Source organism: Lontra canadensis, unplaced genomic scaffold, assembly GCF_010015895.1.
Source record: "Lontra canadensis isolate GAN:19392208 unplaced genomic scaffold, GSC_riverotter_1.0 scaffold76, whole genome shotgun sequence".
NCBI lineage: Eukaryota > Metazoa > Chordata > Mammalia > Carnivora > Mustelidae > Lontra > Lontra canadensis.
Genome location: NW_022631070.1, coordinates 10,420,270 through 10,426,269, shown reverse-complemented (window position 1 = coordinate 10,426,269; position 6,000 = coordinate 10,420,270).

Genomic DNA, 6,000 nt, shown 5'->3' with positions numbered 1-6,000 from the left:
CTCTCCGGTCCGCGGGCGTCACCAAACTGAAACCCGCGTCCAGATAACCCGGCTTTCAGGTTTATGTCCAGCTGCCCAAAGACGAAGGGGACCTCCTCCACGGAGAACCGGGCTCCTTCAGAGAGAGAAACGACTCCGAGAAACGCGCGGGGACGACGGAGATGTGTCCTGGAACACGACTTAGTGCGGGAAGAGGGGAGGCCCACCACCATCCCACGACCGCCCTGGGGCCGCTGCAGTGAGAGAAGCGGAGAGCTCACGTCCCGGGCACCCCCACTCCCGGGTGTGGACCCACCGAGCTGTCCCCACAAACCCGAGCCAGCGGAGACCATTTCTGTGGCGTGCAGCCCGGGGGAAGGCCTTCTGCTCACAGGCGCGTGGGGTTAGCTGTCCTCACCCACCGTCCTTAAGACCCCGACCCTCAGCCAGCGTGGGCAAGGGCAGGGTTTCCTGCCTTGATGCCAGCCTGCTCCCTGAAACCCTTCATAGTAGGCTGGCGCAGCAGGGGACTAACTTTCGTCCCCCCTAAGGTGACAAGGTGTTGCAGCCGTGTCCCTGAGGAGACGGGGGAGGAGGGAGAGAAACACAGGGGCTTTCCCTGGTCCATCAAAGGGGCGTGAAGAAGAGGGGGAGGCCCTACCTGCAGCCGGCCGTCGTGCTGCCGCCTGTGCCGGGCTGAAATCACGCAGACCCAGGCGGAGGGGCCACCAGAAAGTGGGGGGAAACGACGAAGCCGGGGTGAAGAGAAGGGCACATGAACCAGAAAAAGCACCTGGTGCGGGAGTAGCCAGGAAGGATCCTCAACCCGGTGGGTGGGAGCAGGCGGGGATCCCGGGCTTTCCAGGGACAGGCTGGGGACCCGACTGCCCGGCAGTTCTCTGAGAACTGTAGCTCTCAAGGGAAGTTTAAAGTCAAGTTAGTAAAGCTTCCTCACTTGCAAAGGAAACACTGATGACTGGAGATGTTGCCTTTTGCCAAAGTTATACAAGGACTCAGAGGCCTGTTTGGGAGTATGGCTGCTGGGATCAGTGCAGGCTGAGATGGAAAATTCTTCTGCTGCCGTTGTGGCAAGTGGCACGTCAGGAACAGTGGTAGTCCCCGGGATCTGCCCAAGGCTCGGCTGCGGCAGCTGTAGGTGAGGAACGGGGAGACGCATCTGGGACTCATGGCCTGCTTCTGTCCTTGGCGTTCTCGGCTTCTCCTGCGTGCCCATCTGGAGGTCATGGTGACAGGGAAGCCTATTCCACGATCTTTAACCCATTTATCACCTGTGTTTACCTAGTAGAGTGGGTATTACTATCCCTATTTTACAGGTGATAATAGTGACAGTAGCTATGAATTGTGGAGCAGTTTTTCTGGTCGGGCGTCGTTATGGGGATAACACATTTGTGTTCTCATCTACTCCTCTCCGTGACTCAATGAAATAGGGCAATGATACCATTCCTCTTTTACAGATGACGGAAGTGAGACACGAATTCCTTGTTCAAGGTCGGCTGCTAGAGAATGTGGCAGTTAGGATTCTAATCCAAGCAATGTGATGTCGGCACTCCGTGCTCCTGACAGGTACTAGTAAGAGAGGCCCTTGCTCAGCCCATCTCCTGGCTAGTTGGAATGTGAAAAGGCTCGGAGGGAATTGGGAGAGAAATTGGGAGGGAAAAAGACACATGCCTGCGCAAACAACCTTGTCATCTTCCTTGACGAGCTTCACTGAAAAGACGTGGGGTCCTGCTTTCCTTTAAATGCCCGGAAGCAAATTAACCAGTGTGTGGGAGGTCCTGCTTCAAGCTGGTCCTGTCTGTTCACAGAGGAAGCAGGAGGAGAGTTTCAGGAGGCGCAGGAAGGACCCTGAAGAAAGGCCTAGACCTGGGGCTGAAGCCCAGGACCCCGGAGGAGTAGATCCGAGGAGGGCTGCCCCAAGAAGCCGCACTGGCGGTGGGGATCTGGCTTTCCAGGGAAACAGGTCTCTTGATCTGGAATGTTTTTAAAATTAAAATATGCACAGTGCCTGCTTCTGTCTGAGCCACAAAGGACAGCAACTTCAGCGAATAGTAATCGCTATTACAAGGTTCAGTCTGGAGCTTTCCACTTTGGAAAACATGATTTTTAATCATCCACAGGTTATTAGGCACTTGGATACTTAGCAACACTAACTAAACTCATTATATAGCAATTTAATATCAGAATGCTAAATTTCTTGTAGGGAAGATAGGGAGAAACTATATGCCAATCTGAAACATCAATATCTAATATGAAAGACTGGCCAAATCTGATCAGAAGCCAGAAAGGTACAGAATACAATCAAACGAAGTTTGCAAAATCAAGGTACAGTCTTCGAGAACATTTTACTGGCCTCTGAAAGACATGGTCCCTCTGCCATATGTAGTGACCAGCACAGGGACACTCACTTTAGTTTCTCTCTTTTATTATAAAATGGTTCTTGGGGCGCCTGGGTGGCTCAGTGGGTTAAGCCTCTGCCTTCAGCTCGGGTCGTGGTCCCAGAGTCCTGGGATCGAGCCCCGCGTCCGGCTCTCTGCTTGCCGGGGAGCCTGCTTCCTCCTCTTTCTCTGCCTGCCTCTCTGCCTACTTGTGATCTCTCTCCCTCTGTCAAATAAATAAATAAAATCTTTAAAAAAAAATGGTTCTTATCCTCTTGGTGGAGGGGCCAGGGTTCACTGAAGAGATGTCACTCGCCTGGACTGCACAGTCCCACGGATGCAAGTTGGACTGCCATCCCTTTCTCTCCCACATCGGGAAGTGTCCCTGAAGGCAAGCGAGTGACAAGGGTTGCTGTTACAGGGAGAGCCTGCAGTCTCGCTCCCAGGCCACACTTTATTGCTGGTAACTCATTGCCAGGCTAACATCTTACACCGCAAAACCTCTGTGTTTAGTGGTATCGAGCACGGACAGGTCTTCCCTTCTTGATTCCCCTTTCTGGTCTGGTGAATTTTGAGTGGGTGCTACAGACCCTGGGGTTTCTCAGAGATGACACAGGTGCTGTCTATCTCTGAAGGACATTCCACCCTGGCACCCCAAGTAACACATTTCTAAGCCTTTTCTCAGCATGAGCGACCCAGGACAGATCCGTTTTACACTTCGCTTCATCAGCTTCAGTTGCCCAATAGTTGTATTTTTTGGCTTTTCATATAAATTTTGGGATTTGAGCTATGTCTAGATTTCAGCCTCAAATCTCTCTATACATTAAAAAAATCAACAGAAAATAAGGTTCTATACAATTTAATTTTGTAGTTCATTTCCTAAAAAGTAGATATTCTTTTAAGTGAGAGATACCTACACAGAGTCATTCCATAAATGGGGAACGGCCAGTCTCTTAGATTAGTATTACCAGCTTTTCCCCCCTGATTACAAGCAAAGATTTTTTAAAAAATAAGATACCTGTAACCCAAAGAAATACATTGATATTTTCTTCCATGGTGTTTCCTTCTAATATTTAACAAAATGGTAATCATATCTATATGTGGTTTTATTTCTTTTTTCTTTCAAAGATTGTATTTAATGGGGTGCCTGGGTGGCTCAGTGGGTTAAAGCCTTTGCCTTCGGCTCAGGTCATGATCTCAGGGTCCTGGGATCGAGCCCCACATCAGGTTCTCTGCTCAGTGGGAGCCTAGCCTGCTTCCTCCTCTCTCTCTCTCTGCCTGCTTCTCTGCTTACTTGTGATCTCTGTCTGTCAAATAAATAAATAAAATCTTAAAAAAAAAAGATTGTATTTATTCATTTGACAGAGATCACAAGTAGGCAGAGAGCCAGGCAGAGAGAGGAGGAAGCAGGCTCCTGCAGGGAGCCCACTGCGGGGCCTGATCCCAGGACCCTGAGATCATGACCTGAGCCGAAGGCAGAGGCTTAACCCACTGAGCCACCCAGGCGCCCCTATTCTTTTTTTTCAGTGAACAGTTTCTAATGCTAGATTTTAAAAATCTTTCCATTTGACTGTACTGATACTGCCGAAAACATTGTGATGAACCCCATTCATTAATTCACCAAATATTCCTGAGTTCCAAATATTTGGAAAAACTGTCCAACCCTGGGCAGTTGCATGCCCCACTACCAGCTTCCTGCCTCCTCCCCCTGCACCCCTTCCCCTTCGTCCCAGACCTCTCCTTGGGTGGTGAGATTCAGTGGTCCCCTACGTCAGACCTCTTTCTCTCTTTCTTTCATTCATTCATTCTTTCTTTCATTCTTTTTTTTTTCTTTTTAAGATTTTATTTACCTGTCAGAGAGAGAGAGAGAGAGCACAATCAGGGAAGTGGCAGGCTGAGCAGAGAGAGGGAGAAGCAGGCTCCCCGCTGAGCAAGGAACCCCATACGGGACTTGATCCCAGAATCCTGGGATCATGACCCGAGTGGAAAGCAGAAGCCTAACCGACTGAGCCACCCAGGTGTCCTCCGACCTGTTTCTAAATACGCTAAAAGTGAAGGAAAAACAACCTGTTGAAGAATCGTATTCTTTCTCTACAAAGTCGCGCTTGCAACCCTATTGTCTTGCAGCAGGTTAAAATGTCCTACTTGGGTGTCAGCAGCTTAGTATGAACTTTTCTTCTGCATACATTCTTGCGAAGACAATCCCGATGCCCTTCGGGGCAGTGAGCCTAGGGCTAAAAGGGAACTTGTGCTTGGAAATGCAAAGAAGAAAACACTTTAATGTGCTTTAAGACTATTGGCCCAGGTATACATACATTTTCTGTTTTTTTTTTTTTACGTTTTCTGTTTTACACACACACACATGCACACGCGCACACACTCGCACGCACGCGCATGCACACACATACGCACAAAGACGCACACCCGCACGTGCACACACACACCCGCACACACATCCATGGATACAGAGATCACTGCACGGATCCTCTCAAAGTTTGGGAGACTTGCATGTACGAGATTCTTTATTTCACAACCCTTGAGCTATTAGCCTATGTACAACATGATCTAATTAACATGTAGTTTTAATTAATGTGTTAAGAAGGACTACAATACTTGATGGACAGAACCACAGTATGTTATTTAAAAGCAAAACAGTAGGGTCACCTGGGTGGCTCAGGGGGTTAAGCCTCTGCCTTCAGCTCAGGTCATGATCTCAGGGTCCTGGGATGGAGCCTCGTATTGGGCTCCCTGCAGGGACCCCGCTTCCTCCTCTCTCTGCCTACTTGTGATCTCTCTCTTTCTCTCTGTCAAACAAATAAAATCTTATTTATTTTTTTTTAATTTTTATTTATTTATTTGACAGGCAGAGATCACAAGCAGGCAGAGAGGGAAGCAGAGAGAGAGGAGGAAGCAGGCTCCCCGCTGAGCAGAGAGCCTGATGCGGGGCTCGATCCCAGGACCCTGAGATCATGACCTGAGCCGAAGGCAGAGGCTTAACCCACTGAGCCACCCAGGCACCCCATAAAATCTTATTTAAGAAAAAAAAGTACAAAACAGTAATATCTTGAGGCAGCTCTATCACGGGCAGGGAGATCACCCATTTTATCCGTGGAATTTCTTCCATTTAACCAGATTTATTGAGTGCCTGTGTATTCTGTAGAAAACAAATCTTTTCACCAGTCCAAAACACTAACCCTATAAACACTGTATGTAACTGAGGTAAATGTATCATTAAAAATAATGTTGTGTTATGGAGATAAACAATAAGAGTGGTTTATTTTTTTATTTTTATTTTTTTTTTAAGATTTTATTTATTTATTTGACAGACAGAGATCACAAGAAGGCAGAGAGGCAGGCAGAGAAAGAGGAGGAAGCAGGCTCTCTGCTGAGCGGAGAGCCCAATGCAGGGCTCGATCCCAGGAGCCTGGGATCATGACCTGAGCCGAAGGCAGAGGCCTTAACCCACTGAGCCACCCAGGCGCCCCAACAAGAGTGGTTTAGAGTGAAGGCTCAGGAAGGTCCTTTTGGAAAAAGTGGCATTTGAACAGATAGATACCTCAGGAGATAAATACTTGAGGGTAGATACCCAGGAAGGTGGGAGAAAGATGTTCTACAATGAGGGGAC